At 41.8% G+C, this 19371-nt stretch overlaps 1 long non-coding RNA gene across 1 annotated transcript; it reads right to left on the bottom strand.

The window, feature by feature from the left end:
* Nucleotides 1–17045: 17045 nt before the first annotated feature.
* Nucleotides 17046–19110, bottom strand: LOC118350281 (uncharacterized). The gene is made up of 3 exons (XR_004803760.2): nt 18866–19110; nt 17722–17906; nt 17046–17455 (listed from the first exon to the last, which is right to left on the bottom strand). It is a non-coding gene; the product is annotated as an uncharacterized LOC118350281 (long non-coding RNA).
* Nucleotides 19111–19371: the final 261 nt, after the last annotated feature.

The raw sequence follows: 19371 nt of genomic DNA, 5'->3' as shown, positions 1-19371 counted from the left end.
CTTGGGACCACGGCTTCCCCTCCCAGCTAATCAGATCCAGGTCCCTGCCTACCCATCCCCGCCCCGCCGGGGCCTGGGGAAGAGGCGGATCCCGCGCACCGCAGCGCGCGCCCCTTTGGGTCCAAAGGGAAAGCCCTCGTAGAGGAGGCTTCCAAGTGGGAACGGGAAGGGGGCGGTCGGGCCAGACTCGAACTTGGACACCTCCGACGGGGATGTTTGGGTTCGTGAGACTTGCCGGATGCGCCCTGGCGCGGTTTCACGTGTGGTCGGAAAAGAGACAAGTGCAGAGCGCACTGCGCTCCCGGAACGCAGGAGGTCTGCGGCCAGCACACCTGCTGGCCACTGGCCCGGGCTGCGAGTGCTGGGGGTGGGGTGAGGGGCTTGACCACCTGGACTGTCGGAGACGCACTCTGAAATCACCCTGTGAGGGACGGCCACAACTCAGAACTAACTCCCCGAGCCAAATCGCTGGCCCTAAATTCGCCTCCGGAATGAGCCGGGGACTCTCGCAGCCCAGGCGGCGAGTGCAAAGTGGAAACAAGGCCAGGAACCTCCGAGCCTTTCCCCACGCTTGGGAAGCAGGCCTGGAGGAGTGGCCGGCGGGAAGGCGGGGAGACTTCCCCTGAGGCTCGCTCGGGGGGCCTAGGGGACGTCCCCGGGAAAGGGGGAAAGGGGACGATCGGCTTTCAAATCCCGCTCCTTTCGTGCAACAGTCGTGCGCTAGCCTTGGCTCACAGAGGCTGCCAGGCCGGGACTCGTTTCCCAGGTGGTGCCCTCGCCGGTGAGGTCTTTGGCATTTAGGGCATCTGTTTGTTATTTAGCGGGTGCTCCAGGGAGAGCTGCCACGCCCGGGAGCCGAGCTGCGACTCCGCACGCACGCACTCGCCCGCGCCGGGAGCGCCGTTGCAAGCACTTAGCAGGCGCTGGGCAACAGGAGAGAGGACTGCAAGATTCGGCAGCTGGCCCAAGACTCCTTTGAGCGTATCCCATCTTTAGATTTTCAGAACGAAGAGAACTGTTTCCGTCTGGGCCCGAAAACGGTCTTCGCTTTCCTCCGGAACTGTAGATCCCATCCAATGAGGAAAGCCTTCCACCTGAGTTCAGAGAGGGGGTAAACCAAGGTGATTCATTCTCCTGGGAAGTGTGACCTTCCCTGCTCCTCCAACTAAAATGAATCACATTAAGAATAAACCTCCGGAGCAGGACAGGAAGGAGGAAGGAGACTTGACACCAAGCTCAGGCGTATGGTTATGCTGTAATCTATGGGCCGGTCCTGATTACAGGTTTGATTTTTCTTCAGGAATGGAACGATCATGTTTAAAAATAATTATGGCCACCAGCATCACTCCCAGAAGATCCTGGGTAGAGCTGAGGGAGAAAAAGCTCCTTCTGTTTCTCCTACTGCAAGTCAGGCTGCCAGAACTGTGAGTAGCGGGGGAGGGGGGGGGGTTCTGAGTTCAGGTTATCTTGAGATGGGGGTTATCACAGATGCAAAGCTAATTAATTCTTGTCCTTACTGCCCACTGGTCAATTGCTTGAAGGATTCCAGACTCCCCAGGAAAGGTTAAAGAAAGAAAAGGAGTCAGTAACAGAGTCACTTCAAATTCACATTAGAGGGACGCCTGGGTGGCTCAGTGGTTGAGTGTCTGCCTTTGGCCCAGGGCGTGATCCTGGAGTCCTGGGATTGAGTCCCACATCAGGCTCCCTGTATGGAGCTGCTTCTCCCTCTGCCTATGTCTCTGCCTCTCTCTGTGTCTTTCATGAATAAATAATTAGAAAAACACACACAAATTCACATTAGAGGTGTCTCCCTTCCCTCATTTATATAAGAAACTCTACTGAAAAGTGTGTAAGCAGACACAAGTGTTTGATTCCATTTATCTATATCATTAGACAAATAGCAATTGACTACCACACAAAAAGATTCAAAGTAATAAAATAGCACCAAATGATTCAGTGATTTAAATATCTTATTTAAAGGGAAAATATTGGGGATCCCTGGGTGGCACAGTGGTTTAGCACCTGCCTTTGGTCCAGGGCGGGATCCTAGAGACCCAGGATCAAATCCCATGTTGGGCTCCCGGTGCATGGAGCCTGCTTCTCCCTCTGCCTGTGTCTCTGCCTCTCTCTCTCTCTCTCTCTCTCTGTGTGTGTGACTATCATAAATAAATAAAAAAAAAATTTTAAAAAAGGGAAAATATTTCTGATAAAGCACTAATGTCACTCAACAGTTGCTAAATAAAACACTAGCTGAGTCAGGCATATGTTAATTTAAAAAGAACTGGAAAATACTATTATATGAAATTTTTGACATTTCATTGAAAGATGAGTTCTGGGAACTAGATCAGTTGCTAGGAAAACATTCACTAAAAATTTTTTTTTTAAATTTCTTAATGAGATACTCAGAAAACCCACTTATGATTCAGACTAGCTAAAGCAGTGATTCTCAGCTGGAGGTGCTTTTGGTGACTCGCCTCCCCTGGACATTTGCCAATGTATGAAGTCTTTTGGTTGTCACAATTTTGTGTGTGAGGGGGGATGCTACTGGTATCTAGTGAATAAAGGCTAGAGATACTGCTGAACTTCCTACAGCACACAGGACAGCCCCCTACAACAAAGAAATATCTTGCCCAGAATATCATCATTGCTGCAGATTGGAAATCCTGAACCAAAACAATAATCCAAGGCTTTTATATGATACTCAAGTGGAACTTTGCCTTTGTATCTTTGTACCTACTTACTTTTTTGTTCATGCTTATGTTTTGGCATGTCTATTATTCTTCCATCTTTATATCTTGGTACTTACCATGAACCTCAGTAATACTTTATTATTCCTCTTGGGTCATATGACTTAATTTTTCTTTTCCTTTTCTCTTCATTTACTTTGGAAATTTAATTTTTTTGAATGGGTGATATATTCATAAGGCTCAATAATCAAGACAGTATGGAATTTACCTTGAGACACCTGGTTTCCACTGCCTTCATAGTTAATAATTTTTAATAGCTTCTTTTGGTATCCTTTCTGTGTTTCCTGATGTAAAGTGAGCAAATACAATTATATACTCTTGTATTTCTCCCCCTTTCTTATGTAAAAAAATAGTGTACTAAAATGAACTTCTGGTGGTAGCTCAGTGACTCAGTCTGTTAAGTGTCTGCCTGTGGCTCAGGTCATGATCCCAGGGTCATGGGGCTTAGCGGGAAGTCTCTTCTCCCTCTCTCTCTGCCCCTCCCCTCACCCATGCTCTGTCTGTCTCTCTCTCAAATAAATAAAATCTTTTTTTTAAAAAAAGCACTTAAAAAAAAAGGCACTTCAGCACCTTGTATTTTCATTTAACAGTATTTTCTGTGTATCTTTCCATATCAGTCCACAGATATCTTTCACATTCTTTTCTATAGCTACATTGTATGGATATACCATTGCAAAAATTTTCTTAGTTTGCTTATTTTAAAGGATTCACCAGACTCCACAGAGTATCTTCACATAGGCTTTTATTTAAAGGCAAAGAATATGGTGTAGCATGAGAAAGAGAATATAGGCAAGAATTGGGAGGTCAGAGAGACATCCCCTGTGCCAGCTCCCTAAGGGCCCTTATTTGTGTAAATATGGGTCATGCTGTGTCACCAGCTCAAACCAACAACGCCTGTGAGAGGAATCTTGTTTATAGAGAACTCAAAGGAGAAGCTCTTAGAGAACCCCTTTAAATAATCAAGCCAGGTTTGTCAGACCCATAAATCTAGTTTCAAGCTATTAGTAAAGAAATCAACCCTAGGAGTCTCCAGTGAGAATTTCAGACCTGAGTCAGCACATCATAAATTGATCAAGAGTCAAAATAAATATCCAGAACTAAGGCAGAATAAGGAGCATTGAAAATTCTCTCCTCCACGAAAGCAATGTGAACACTGAAAAATTTGCCAGAATTAGCCATTTCAAACTCCAGAAAATAACCAAAATCTTGGAGTGATCCAAGGGAGTGTTTGTTCAAATAAAATAAACAACCAAATCTCAGTTAAAAAAAAATAACAACCTGAGCTGTATAACATTTTAACTTGCTTTATTTTCATTTCCTTTGTCTCAGCTTTGCAGAAGCCTTGAAAATCAACCGCCTGTTATTATGGTGCAGATCAGTAGCCTGGCAGCCACTGGAAGCAACACAAAGTCTCTTAAAAGCCTCATTCTCAGAGAATTGTCATTATTTGAACTACTCGGTGGTTCCCTGGAAGACTCCCGTGTCAGGACCATCTTTATTTGACTTAACTTCACAGTTCAGCCTGTGTGAACAGCCTTTCATAAGGGGCACTGGTTGAAAATAACGTAGACGATTGTTTAATATTACAACCTCCTGAGGTGGGCAAACAATTGAGGCAAACACTAAGTTCATCAAAAAGTTTAAAAGGAAAAGCTCAGGAGTTAGATAACCTAGAAGGGGCTTTGAAAAGCTCCAGTCTATTCTTGAAAATCTAAAAGGCCATATGCATTCTATGGGCTATGCACAAGACTAAAGGCTGTACTAAGTGGAAGAAACCCAAGAAAGCCCTAAAGCATATCTAGCTTATCGTGAGGCACTGCTCAAGCTGGCATCAAGCCTAGACTGGGTTGTCAACTGCCTGTTTGAGTGTTGAAGGGATATCTCAACACCCACACAGAGCCCCTTGGCAAAAACTGGGAGATTCAGATGTTCAGGGGAATCTATGTCTCACCGTTAGGTGGCCACTAAGTTAACTGAGCAAAGACAAAAGTGGCCACCAAAAAAAATACAGACTTTACTGAATTAGTTCAGAAAAATCTCTAAGCAAACAAGTGACAACAATCAGCAACAACAAACCCCAAAGGGGCAAGAGATCTTAGACTTGTCACATTATTTAAAATATCATGTTTCCAACAACAACAGCAACAAAAATTATGAGACATGCAAAGAAACAAAAACATATACCCATACACAGAGAAAAATCATCAGTAGAAAATGTCCCTGAGAACTTTCAAACATTGGCTTACTAGACAGAGACCTTAAATCAGCTATTTTAAATATATTAAGTGAACCAAAGGAAACCATGTCTAAAGAGCTAAGGGAAGGTATGGGAATAATATCTCATCAAATACAAAATATTAATAAAAAGATTAAGTTCTAAAAAATAATCAAATAGGAATTCTGAAGTTGAAAGTATATTAACTGAAATTTAAAAATCAATAAAGGGACTTGACACCAGTTTTTATCAAGAAGGAGAAATAATTAATGAAATTGAAGGTAGGCTAAATAAGATTATTCAGTCTACTCAGAATGAAGAAAAATGAACAGGGCTTAAGAGTACTGTTGGACACCATCAAGCAGACCAATATACAGATTGTAGAAATTCCAGAAGAAGAGGAGCAAGAGAAGAGGGCGGAGAAATTACTTGAAGAAATAATGGCCAAAAATTCTCCCAAGTTTTTGCAAGATACAAATCTACAAATCTAACAAGCTCAACAAATTGCAAGTAGGATAAACTGAAAGAAATCCATACCAAGACACATTAAAATCCTACTGTCAATAGCCAGCCAGATTAAGAAAACAGAGAACAGAAAAATAGTACAGAAAATCAATGGAGGCAAATTCAGTCCTTGGAGATCAACAAAATTGACAAATCATTAGTCACACTGACAAAGAAAAAAAGAAAGAAGGTGCAAATAAATAAAATCAGAAATGAAAGTGGGGACATTATTATCAGCTTTACAGAATTGAAAAGGAATATAACAGAAAATGTAAGCAATTATATTCCAACAAATTAGTTAACCCAGAGAAATGGACAAATTTTCTGAAACACACAAATTACTTAAACTGACCTAAGAAGAGATAGAAAATCTCAACAGACTGTAACAAGAGATTGAATATATATTTAAAAGTTCCCCACAAAGCAAAAGTCCTGGATGACACAGCTTCACCAGAGTTCTACGAATATTTAAAGAGTTAAAATTAATCTTACTTAACTCTTCAAAAAATTTGAAGAGGAATAAGAACTAAGAAGAGGAATCAGAACTAATATAACAGATATCAGATATATATCAGAACACCATATAACAGCATTACTCTGATTAAGAAGCCAGATAAAGACATCATAAGAAAAGAAAATTAAAAACCAATATCTTTATGAAAAAGATATGCAAAATCCTCAAGAAAATATAAGCAAATAAAATCCAACAGAGTATTAAAAGGATTATTCATCATAACCAGGTGGAATTTATCCCAAGAATGGAAGGGTGGGTGGTGTCTGTGTGGCATAGTTGGTTAAGTGATAACTCTTGGCTTCAGCTCAGGTCATGATCTCATTAATGGAACAAGAGGGGAAAAAATGACATGATCATCTCAACTGATACAATTTATACAGAAAAAGGCACTTGACAGAATGCAACCTTTTATTTATAAAAACTTTTATTGATAAAACCTCTCAGAACACTAGGAATAGAAGGAAAGTTACAATATGATAAAGAATAGTTATGTATTCAACCATGAAAGACTCACTGCTTTCCCCCCTGAGATCAGGATGTTTGCTTTTATTGCTGCTATTTAACATTGTACTGCAAGTTCTAGCCAGAGCTATTATACGAGAAAAAGAAATAAAAATAACCTAAATTGGAAAAAAAATAAATAAAATTATCTCTATTTGCAGAAGACATGATCCTATATGTAAAAAATCCCAAAGAATTCACATGAAAGGTACTAGAGCTAAAAAATGAACTCAGCAAAGTTGTAGGATACGAGATCAACACACAAAAATCACTTGTGTTTCTATATGCCAGCAATGAACGATCTGAAAAGGAAATTAGTAAAGCAGTCCCATTTTCAATAGCATCTAGAAGAATGAATACTTAGCAATAAATCTAACCAAAGAAGTGAAAGACTTGTATGATGAAAACTATGAAACATTGCTGAAAGGAATTAAAGAAAAGCTAAATAAATGGGAAGACATTCTATGTTCATGATTAGGAAGACTTAACATGGTTAAGATGTCAATGTCACTCAAAGTGACATAAGATTTGACACAATCCCTGTCAAAAATACCAACAGCCTATTCCACAGAAATAGAAAAGCCACTTTTAAAATTCATATGAATTTGTGAATGGCCCCAAATAGTCAACATAACCTTGAGAAAGTTGATGGGCACACACTTCTAGACTTCAAAACTTACTACAATGCTAAATTAAAACAGTGTGGTACTGGCATAGGAATAAATATATAGACCAATTAATGAAATAGAAAGCCCATATATAGTCACTTGATTTTTGACAAGAGTGCCAAGACTATTCAATGGGGAAAGGACAGTCTTTTCAACAAATGGTGCTGGGAAAACTGGATACCCATGTACAAAAGAATGACATCAGAACCTTACTTTACACCATATACAAACATAAACTCTAAGTGGATTGTAAAAGCTAAAAACATAAAACTTGTAGAAGAAAACCCTGGAGAAAGTATTTATGACTGGGATTTCATGATTATTTCACGGATGTGACATCAAAAACACAGATGACCGGGGATCCCTGGGTGGCGCAGCGGTTTAGCGCCTGCCTTTGGCCCAGGGTGTGATCCTGGACACCCGGGATCGAATCCCATGTCGGGCTCCTGGCATGGAGACTGCTTCTCCCTCCTCCTGTGTCTTTGCCTCTCTCTCTCTCTCCCTCTCTCTGTCTATCATAAATAAATAAATAAATCTTTTTTTAAAAAAACACAGATGACAAAGAAACATAAGTTGGACATTATCAAAATTAAGTACTTTTCTGCACCAAAGAAGAATACTATCAAGAAAACAAAAGACAACTTATATAATGAGAATATTTGCCTTTCTGCCCCTGGACGCCGCCAAGTAAGCATCGTTAAAGTCTCCCCTCCCACCACCATCATGTCTAAGTCAGAGTCTCCCAAAGAGCCTGAGCAGCTGCGGAAGCTCTTCATCGGAGGTTTGAGCTTTGAAACAACTGATGAGAGTCTGAGGACCCATTTTGAGCAATGGGGAATGCTTATGGACTGTGTGGTAAGGAGAGATCCAAATCTACAGGGAATCTACAGGTTACAATAGATTTGTGAGCTCAGCCACGCACAGTGGTGGCAAGGGCCTAGCTGCTACACAGAAGACATGTTTTAGACAATACTCATGTGTATGGGCAAAAAACTCAAGGACTATATTTGTGACTAATTGTATAACAGGTTATTTTAGTTTCTGTTCTGTGGAAAGTGGAAAGCATTCCAGCAAAGGGTTTTTTTGTTTTTGTTTTTTTTTTCCCAACAAAGGGTTTTAATGTAGATTTTTTTTTTTGCACCCATGCTATTGATTGCTAAATGTAATAATCTGACCATGACACTGAATAAATGTGTCTTTAAAAAAAAATACTTGTAAGTTATATATCTGATAAGATATCAATATCCCTCATATATATTTACACATTAATAATTATATTATTTTGATAATTTGTTATGAAAATATAACTATTTATAATAATATTAATAAAGCATGTTTCTATATAATATTAACATGTAAGATAGTAATAATACATTATACTTATTAATAATTAATGTAATATTGATATGATATAAGATTAATATGTATTTATGTTATTTTATTTATGAAAAGAGCTCCTACAACAAAAAACAAATAACCCAATTCAAAACTGGGGAAATGACTTGAATAGACATTTCTCCAAAGAAGACAGAGAAATGGTCAAATAAGCACAAAAAAGATGCCTAATATCATTACTCATTAGAGAATGCAAATTAAAACCACAATGAGATACCATTTCATACTTACTAGGATGGCTATAATTTTTTAAACAAGTGTTGGCAAGAATGTGGAAAAACCAGAACCTTCACCAGCATTGCTGGTGGAAATGATGCAGCTTCTGTGGAAAACAGGTGGTTTCTCAAAAGATTAAACATAGAACTTAGTGAATCCCACTCCTACGTATATATCCATAATGAAACAGGGAATCAAAACGACATTTGTATACCAATGTTCACAGCAACATTTCTCATAACAGCCAAAAGGTAGAAACAAGCCAAATGTCTATCAACAGATGACTATATAAACCAAATGTAGTATATTTGTAAAATGAAATATTATTCAGCCACAAAAAGGATTGAAATTTTGGCATATGCTACAACATGGATGAAATTTGAAAACATGCTTAGTGAAATCAGCTGACCTAGAAAGGTAAGGACTGTGTGACAGTATGAGCTTCTATGAAGTACCTAGAAGAGGCCAACACACAGGGACAGAGAGGGACAGAGGTAGGTTAGAGATTACCAGGGACTGGGGTGAGGGGGAAAGGGAAAATGGGTAAAAAAGGTTTTGTTAGAAATGCTGAAAAAGCTTTAGGCATAGATAGTGGTATGATTACACAACAGTGCCAATGTATTTAACATCATTGACTTAAATACTTAGAAATGGTTAAAATGATAGAGTATTTACATGTATATATCTCACCATAATAAAAAAAAATACACCGTAAGCCTCAGCATAATAGTAACATTTTCTTATTAGTAGTGATCAAGATCTATCACTTATTAAAATCCAGGAATATGCAGGCCTACCTGGGTGGCTCAGTCAATTAAGTGTCCAACTCTTGATTTCAGCTCAGATAGTGATCTCAGAGACCTGGAATGGAGCCCCACCACAGGCTCTGTGCTCCGTGAGGAATCAGCTTGTGATTCTCTCCCTCTCCTTCTGCTCTCTCTCTCTCTCTCTCTCTCTCTCAAATAAATAATAAATTTTCAAAAAAAAATCCAGGAACATACAGATAATATTAGGTTAAAAGTTATCAGCATTCTCTGGGTATTTTAGTCCAATTTGGAAATTTAACAGTTGATCTGCTAGGGAAAAAATATGATCTTTTTGAAAAAAAAAATATTGTGTTGGGATAAAAGACTAGAAGAAATAAGAAAAAAAGAAAAAATTATTCCCAGTACCGCCCTCCCCATCCTGAAACCTTGCTACAATTCCCTCTTGATAGTACTCCTCTTCCCTCCAAAACCACTGTCCTCCAGTTTTATGACATTCACTGCCTTTGTCTTCTTTGTTATCTTGCCACCTATACATACATCCCTAATCTTTATATATTAGCTTTTAATATTTTTGGACTTTATGTAGAAAAGAACCTTAATATTTATTCTTTAATGTCTGGCTTTTTAAGTTCAGCATTATGTTTCTAAGATTTATACATGATGCTGCATTTAACTTTTGATTTATTCTTACCGATTTATAAATATTCCATTAAATACATATTCCATGATTTATCCATTCCATTATTGGTAGGTATTTGAGTTATTTCTAATGTGTGAGTGTTATGAAAAATGATACCATAAACACTCTTGTATATATGTCTTCTGGCATACATTTTTGCTGAATATATATCTAGGAATGAAATTATTAAACATAGAATATGTGTGTACCTTAGACTAAAGTGTATGATACAAAGCTACTAGTGGTACCAGTTTACTCTCTTAACAGCTGTGTGTAAGAGTTCCTGCTGTTCCAAGACTTGACTAATTCTCAATATTATCAGTCTTGTAAATTGTAGCTATTTTGGTATGTGTGTGGCTTTAATTTGCGCTTCTTTGATTTACAATGAAGCTAGGGACTTTTTCACATAATCATTAGGTCTTTGGATTTCCTCATTTATGAAGTGCTTATTCACACAGGTTTACACATTTTTCTGCTGGTCCTCCATCTTTTTCTTCTTAACCAGATATTTTTTAGACACGAGTCCTTTGTCAGATATATATGTCACGAACAGCTTTCCTGATATTAAGGCAGGATAGAGATAGCTGTAGAGAGAATAGTGGCCTTCCAGGAAGAGAGAAATTTCCTTTCAAATATTTTCTTTGAGAATTCCCAATTGTAGCATTTTCTTTTCTTTTCTTTCTTTCTTTTTCTTTTCTTTTCTTTTCTTTTCTTTTTTTTTTTTTTTTTTTTTTTTTTTTTTGTAGCATTTTCTTAATAGAGCCTGGTTGGGGAATCAGTTCTAGACTACTTTTGCTGTCACTTAGTAAGTCCCGCTTGTATGTGTCTACAAACTTTTAAAGTGAGTCAATATCGACTATCTGTTGTCCTCAGGTTTACGGTTTTGCCTGATTTATGGGCGGTGATCCTGAAAATGAATCATTCAGATCTCCTGCTAGATGGAGACAGCTCCAGTGGCTGCTGTGGGTCTCCCCTCCCCTCCCCCGACCTGTGTCACCCTGAGGCCACGCCTACCTGGGTTCCTCTGGATCAATGAATGATGGGGCATGACAGGGATGTTAATGAAGGTCCTGTGAAGGTCTGGGCACCTCTGGCAGAAAAACTTACCTTTGATCTGCAAGAAGGTCTTAACCCTGAAGAGTCTGAGACTCTTCTTGCCCTGCCCTCCTCTTCCTTTCCTCCAGTGTAGAAAGCCTGAAGCCTGACCCAACTCCCCTGGCTCACTGTCCTTTGCCTCTCAGTGATTTCTCCTAGCAGATCCTTTCCACATCAAATCCCATCTTGGAGGTTGCTTCTTGGAAGATGCACACTAACACAGGATAGAAAAAAGTCCTGTTGGGGTGCCTGGGTGGCTTGGTGGTTGAGTGTCTGCCTTGGGCTCAGGTCATGGTCCCAGGGTCCTGGGATTGAGTCCTGCATCAGGCTTCCTGCTCAGCGAGGAGCCTGCTTCTCCCTCTCCCTCTACCCCTGCTTGTGTTCTCTCTCTCTCTGTCAAATGAATAAATAAAGTCTTAAAAAAAAGTCTCGGGATCCCTGGGTGGCGCAGCGGTTTAGCGCCTGCCTTTGGCCCAGGGCGCGATCCTGGAGACCCAGGATCGAATCCCACGTCGGGCTCCCGGTGCATGGAGCCTGCTTCTCCCTCTGCCTGTGTCTCTGTCTCTCTCTCTCTCTCTCTCTCTGTGACTATCATAAATAAATAAATAAATAAATAAATAAATAAATAAATAAATAAATAAATAAATAAAAATTATAGGAGACAGCCGTGCAAATAGTTCTCTTCCCTTCCCTACATGAAAGGCATTGGTCACAGAAACCTTGGACTGAGTGTTAATGAAACACTCAGCATGGCCCCCTCATGGCATAATGTGTTCAATAAACATTTGGTGAATGAATGATAGGATTCAAACAATTAGTTCCCAAGGATTTAATTTCTACTACTCCGTCATATGGCATATATTTTCATTACATTCACTAAGTTAATGTGCTTAAAATAAAGATCAACTGTGTGTAAATCAACCCTCTTTTCTAAATTAGAAAACATGCTGCCTGCCTTTGGCAGTTCACATACAATAATTGAGAGCAAACTGTAAAGAAGAGAAGGGTGAAGACATGAATGTGTTTTTCTCTGTAGTGTCTTGCACACAGTCTGGTGTGGGAATTATAAGTACGGAAAACCGTCAGTAAGAAAAAGAAATGGAGAGGAAGAAAAACACATGAAGAAGAAAACCCATCAACTGAACAAAACATATATCAAAAATTAGGCTCGTTTCTTTCTTTTTTTCCAGCTACCCATTTAATTACATAAAATCAAGTAAACATGCTTTTCAACAAAATATTGTGCATGGGCCCCTGTTTATTTAGACATGAAGTTAGAGATTACAGGAGAACTTCTTGAACACATTTGCACAAAATGGCCAGTTGTCATACGTGTTACTTCCCAGTGAGCCATGCGTGTTAGCTAAGGGTTAGCTATAAGTTGCTATAACAGAAGTCTCCAAAAAAGCATGGGCTCCAGCAAAATAGAAGTTTACTTTTTCACAGGGTAGTCCAGAGGTAAGTGTGGGATCCAAGATGGGCAGGTGGCTCTCTTCCATGATGTCATCCATTCCCCAAGCGGGTGGTCTTTGCGTGCTCAGCACTGGCTCGCCAGCACCACATCTGCAGCCTGGCCCCATGAAGCAAAGAGACGGAAAGTGGAGGGCAAATGTTCTCTTCTAGCATACAGATGTGTTGCATGTGTCTTTTTTGTTCACATTCCAACAATGAGGAAATCCTATGGTTTATCTAGCACTAAAAAAAACTAGATTTGTCTCTAAAATTCTATAGAAGGATTTCTGTTATAAAAGGAGGAAGGAACGAACAGATATAGGAAGACAATTAGCAGTCTTTGTGAAACTTGGGGGGGGGGAAACAGTTTAGTACAGTCATTCTTGCAGCTGGATTTACATAAAAAACTTCCAAAGAGGAAGCTACCACAGAGCTAAACTTCAGGAAAAAAAAAATGTTGCGTAGTGCCAAACATTATTTTTATCTAGGGATGCATGGAAATCACTCTCAGTGTGGTTATCATTTGTCTCACAGCTTATGAGCCAAAGGAAAGCAATGATGTGCAACCAAAAATGAGACTCAGATTTGCCAACCACATCTTCAATTAATTCTCCAGTGTTCTCTCTAGAATTAGCACCCCACCCCATTTCTTCTGCCTTGAGAAGGCAGGAGTTTTACTGAACACGGCCCTATAATTGGCATCTCACTTAGCCTGCTCAGAGGCCAGAAGACTCTTGGCAAGCATCAAGTGAAGCTTCAGCATTATAAATCAGGATCACTATACAAAAGCAAAACATAGAATGTTCTGGAATTAAGACAGAGGACTCAAGAGTCAGCTAAGAATTGGATAATTTCATTTTCCTTCCTGGTTCTATTACTACCTCACTATGGAGCTTTCCCATGGACTGACATTATCAAAACAAGATAGAGTATAAGAAAACATTTAAAAAAAATTCCCAGATCCTGGGAGCGTCCCATCAGTGGCCAAAGATAAATTCATAGGTAGCAAAGGCTAACATCAGCAGGGATTTCATAATGGTCTGTTTTGCTCCTGTAGCAGCTTTTTGGACAGAGATTGTTATCTTGGGCAAATTATTCTCAATTCTCCATCACCTAAATCAATCTTTGCTTGTTATCTGCTCTAGGAGGCTGATCTCTGAGAATTGCATCAGCCATCCTCTATTGACTTCTGAGTCCAGAAGTCAATTTGACCAATGGGAGGTATCATCAAAAGATCAAAAGGCAAAGAAGGGTTGAGGCACTTTCTCTCCTTGGCTCCTTCTAGATCTCAGCACTATTAATTCTGATAGGGCCTGAGCTTGTCTGTGGCCACAGCTCCTGTGGAGTGGTTCTCTTGCATAGGCCAGCTCTCTCTGGGACTGGTGGAGCCATTCATTGCCTCTTGCCCCTTTGGGTCCAAGTGTGGTAATGACTTCTCACTGTCACTAGTCCCTGGGTGTGCTGGGTGTGTGATGATTCCTTTTTGCTTTCCTTAATCATGTTCATACTTCCAGAAACAGCCACTTTGTTAAATTTTCTCTAGTTAAATCATGGATTGTACAACGTGTTTTCTCTTGGGACCGGATACGATAATTTTATCCAGAATATATGTCTCAGCAAATAGACTCTCAAAATGTGACTATGAGATTGGGAAGCTCACATATTTGAAGGGCACATGAATATCCTCCTTTCTGGGACAGTGCTTACTCAGATTTTCACCAACGGCAGCATAGGATGGATTACAGATGGAAAGTAAGGCACTGAGAGATGGAGTGGCTGTAGGATTTAGCTCTTAAGGTGCCAGTGGTGATTACGAGGGTTATGGATTATTATGGCTTCTTCCTAAAGCCCTGGAGAGAGCCGAAAAGCAAAAGATAAATCCAAGGCTTTAAATTCCTATTTCACAGTATAAGTGGACAATCAGAAAACTTCTCTGGTTCTCTTAAAGAAGTCCCTTATCTCATCTAGCTGCAAGACCAACATAGTTTGGATTAAGACCAGAGTAGCAACATCAGTTAAATGTGCAGTCCCCACGGGTCTGTAAAACTAAGGTATGGGCACTGTTTGGAAAGGAGTGGATTGCTGAGACTGTGGATGGGGATATTTGGACAGAGAAGGACAATGCTGAGGATTTCAAACCATCTGTTCCCTCTGATCTTTCTTTACCAGTGGAAGCAGCCCTCCATTCTCTTACTCTTCTTGCAGAAATACTTCTCTGCCTTCTCTGGGGCAGTTGCCTCTAGAGGGATATTTATTCTCCAGACTTTACCCACCCAATGAGAATTGCCTCCAGGTTTCAAATGAGATCCTAAAATGGCCCAAAGAAGTGCTCTATTGCTCTATTCCTTCTCTAGGGAGACAGCCTACCTAGGATTTTTCTGTTTTGTACCAGTAGAAGCCTGGGGAGCATATACAGGAATAGATTCTAAGGGTGTTACACCAAATGTAAGATGGAATCAGGTCACATTTATTGATATTGGTGCTCTCATTAAAGATTCTATATTTAATGTTAGCTCAAAGATCTGGAATTGGAATTAATTGGCTCCTAAACTCAGCAGTAGCCTATGGCCAGTGAGCCGGATGTGCCAGAATTGGAGCAGCAGTTTCAACCCTGGCTGCACATTAAAATCCTTTCAAAATTTTCAAAATAATGATGCTGAGGCCCCCAATGTCCAGAAATATTTTCATAACTAATCTGAGGTGGGACCCAAGCATTGGTATTTTTTAAAGTCCCCAATTGGTCCCCATGCTGAGAACCACTGCTGCAGTAGAAGGAAGCAAAAAGCTCTTGATTATAGAAATAATGCAATGGATATGTGTGACCCACACTTCTACCTCCTAAACATACTAATAAAAGTGTTCACTGGCATTATAGAGCAATGGTCTCAAAAGTTCTCAGAGAAAACAGGTGCCGGCCACCATTGGAAGACTACTTGACACATGGCCCAGAGTCTGTTGAGGGGTGGTGAGGAGATTGCCCTGGGTGCCCAATGACAGAGGCACAAAGAATGCAGGACATGCCCCTTTTGGTGTCTTGGACCAGTTGGAATATGAACATGAGAGATGGTGCATGGGCCCACATACACGGATAAAGGCCAAGGGTCAGTGGTGGTAGGACAGTGATAGACCAGAAAATGGAACTGACGCTGTGCCCCACATGAGGGAGAGCCATCCAAATTCAGCATGTCAGCCCTTCCTTGCAGCCCCTTGTCACAACATCTTGCAAAAGGAGCAGCACATGGTGCACAGGAAGCAATGTACTCATCAAGCCATCACTTCTGTGTCGGAGTTCCTCAGGACTTCTGGTCAAACCCATGTGCAGGGTGCAGGTTAGAGAGCACCAAGAAGGAGAGAAATGGGAACCAGGGTCTAGCCTGGATGGAGGACACCCCAACAGATGGTGCTGGTGGCCCCAACTGGTCTCTGGCACCAGGGGCAGAGGGGACTTGAAGACTTCAAATAAATTATTCTGAAACACAGCATCTTCTGAAGCATAAGCCAGCATGGAAGCTCCACCTGCTACGGTGGAAGGTGGTGCTGGTGCTGGGACTCCACTTCCAGCCATGCTGAAGCAACCGGAACCAGACTTGCCCTCTGGCGGGAACCAGCACCCATCACCCCCACCCTCCGGCCGCTGCTGCCGATAATCAATTAGAAAACTGGGCTGCATTATGAAGCAACTCTTTCGAGATATTGAACTGCAACCAGTCAGTACAAGATGTGATTCCTCCCCGAGAGAAGGGACACAAATGAAGTATTGCCTGTGATTATGCTGCCTTCCTATATATAAGCGTTTTCTAGACTGGAATTCAGGGAGACTGAGGTACTTCGCACGACCAGAGTCTCAGATAGGAGGGAGCTCTGCAAGAGAAACTTGCACAGGGGTCCCTTGAGCCAACTGTTGCATCCTTAGCTGTACATTCATAGAATAAAATGCCACAAAGCCAGGCAAAGAACAATCAGGAGGCTCAAAGATGAACAATTCCAGAGCTCATGAAAGGTGGGGAGATACCTGTGTTCCGACCAGCCAAACTGGAGAGTCCTTGGTGAACTTTGGGGCATTGTGTCAAAAAACCCCAAAGGGAAACCCCTTAGCTTTCAGGCTGAATTAAGCCTTGGGGAGAAGCTGTGTTAGATCTGGCCTACCCGAAGCCTCCAGACATGCCTCAGAAGCACCCAGCTGATTCACGATGAGCTAACTGTCCGGCAGAACAAAGTCACAGCCCACTGTAAGTCTGGGTGTTCCCCGAAACAGATGCCAAGCACCAAGATGAGACTAAACATGCAAGGACTTTATAAAGGGAAATGCCCAGGGGGAAGGAAATACGCAGAAGGCCAGGGAAGAATGGAGCGTCATCAGATGTCAGTGTAGACCTAACCTCAAGTAAGGAGAGAGAGAGAGAGGCTTGGTGGGAGCTCCCTAGAGTGCCCTGAAGTCTTTGGCAGGGTTGATGAAGCTGCTGGGGAATCCTTGAGTCCAGAGACTGCCACCAGAGAGCTCTTCGTCTCCCTCCCTTGCTCAGCGAGGGTCAGCCCAGAGAAGGCATGGCCGGATGTAGTGATGGCTGGTAAGTACAGCAGCTTGGGCCTTCCTTCACGTATATGCCCTGAAGGTCAGCGAGGTGCCTCCTTCTGTGCAGATCTCCTTCTCTACACAGGCTTGGGGAGCAGCTTCCCTGTCATTTTACATGGGCTCCTCTTCCTGAAACTCAGAAAAGGGAGGTTAGTGGCAGGGACTATGACCCCAATAACAGCTAATCCATCTCAGGGCACAAGTGGTGGTCATCTCCCCCTCCTCCACTCTGTTCTAAATCCCCTTCCCCCTGAGCAGACCTAGTGGCTTCTCTGAGGGTATGACCCACACCTTCACTCATACAGGAGCCCACCCGGTCACTTCAGAGTCGCACGTTCCTCAGTTTAGGATTGGTGCACTCGTCTGCTCCCAGGTACAGCAGGGCAAGGAAGTACCTGAAGGTGGATCCCATCATCACCGCCATCGTGTAAGGGCAGTCCTACTCTTCCTGCGGACCAGGATCAGTGAGTGAGACCAAAATGCTTGCTCCTCTATTTGCCTGCTTGTCCGTGAGCACAGAAGTCCAAAGTGCCCCATGGCAGCCATAACTCATAATTCCGTGGCCTCGTTGCTGTGTCCCCTAGAGAGAGCAGATCCTTAGGGCACCAGGACTTCTAACCACACTGAACCCAAAGTGGCTGAGAGGAGAAAGACATTTCCCTGTGAGTCACTGGAAGGGATAGTAGGCAGAGCCGTTCATGTCTACCTCTGGTACCCTTGCAAATGGAGAGGGAGTAGCACATTAGTGGTATCTGATTTAATAAACACACTGTCTTCTAAAAGACAACACCCCATCCTCTCTTACTATTCCTTCAACCTGGCAATTAAGATGCCTGTAGTAGGCCTTTCCAGCATTCTAAAGGTCAGCTGCCTCCAGATGTTGTGCTATGTGCTACAACCAGTGAACCCCATAATCAGAGGTCTTCTGCTACAACTTTGTCACTGTGAAGTGGGTCCCCAAGTCTGATGCTATGCTGTGTGGGATCCCATGTCTATGGATCAAGCATTTTAAAAGCCTCCATGTAATGATGCTGGCTGAAGCTCTGTGGGCAGTAAAGGCAAACCCACATCTCACATAGGTCATCTATCCTCCTAAGAATGGACCGCCGGCCCAGTCGAAATAACCAGTCATTCACAAATGCAACTGGGGCTACATGGGTCAAATCCTCAATAGTCTCTAAGCCGTTCTCTGGGATTTCTCTGGTTTCTGCAGAAGCCAGACTGGAATTAAAGGGAAATATGATAGGAACCACCATCCCTGCCTCTTTTAGATTTTTAATGTAGGCATTGATCTCTGGCATCCTCCTGGGGTCCAGTATTGTTTTTGATTAACTCTCTAACTGGGGAAAGAAATTCTGGATTCAGAGGTTTCCATTTGGCTTTCCCTTCTATGATGTTTTACTTCACAGGCAAGGAACTTGGTACTGGGGTTACTCCAACTACCAAGCATATTGATTCCCATTGTACAATCAGGGACTGTGATCCAGACTTTAGCCAGGACTCTACTTATCCCCTGGCCTCAAATGCCCCAAGTCTTACAAGGAAAGGTCCATGATGACATTTTGGTGACATTCTGTGCATCATGTCTGCTCAGATCCTGTGTCCAACACTCTTCAACATACTTGGTCACTCTCCTTTCTGCAGTTTGAAATCACCCAAGCAAATGCTTACAGATTACTTTGTGGAAACACTAGCAATAGCATCTCAGCCTGTGGTGTTGAAGTATTTCCTCTTAGGGACCTTTCACTTCTTCAGTGCTTGAGTTCCAGATCTGAAAACTTGGCTGGAACCTGGAAACACAAAAAGGGATCATGACTTTTTTTTTTTTTTTAAGATTTATTTATTTATTTATTTATTCATGAGACACACAGAGAGAGGCAGAGGCACAGGCAGGGGGGAAGCAGGCTTCATGCAGGGAGCCCGATGTGGGACTCGATCCCAGGACCCCAAGATCAAGCCGTGAGCCAAAGACAGATGCTCAACCACTGAGCCACCCAGGTGTCCTGGATTATGACTTTTTAATGGGATGACCAACCTCAGCCTCC

This window comes from Canis lupus, chromosome 11 (genome assembly GCF_003254725.2).
Source record: "Canis lupus dingo isolate Sandy chromosome 11, ASM325472v2, whole genome shotgun sequence".
Lineage (NCBI taxonomy): Eukaryota > Metazoa > Chordata > Mammalia > Carnivora > Canidae > Canis > Canis lupus.
This window is presented reverse-complemented; position numbering and strand designations above follow the sequence as displayed.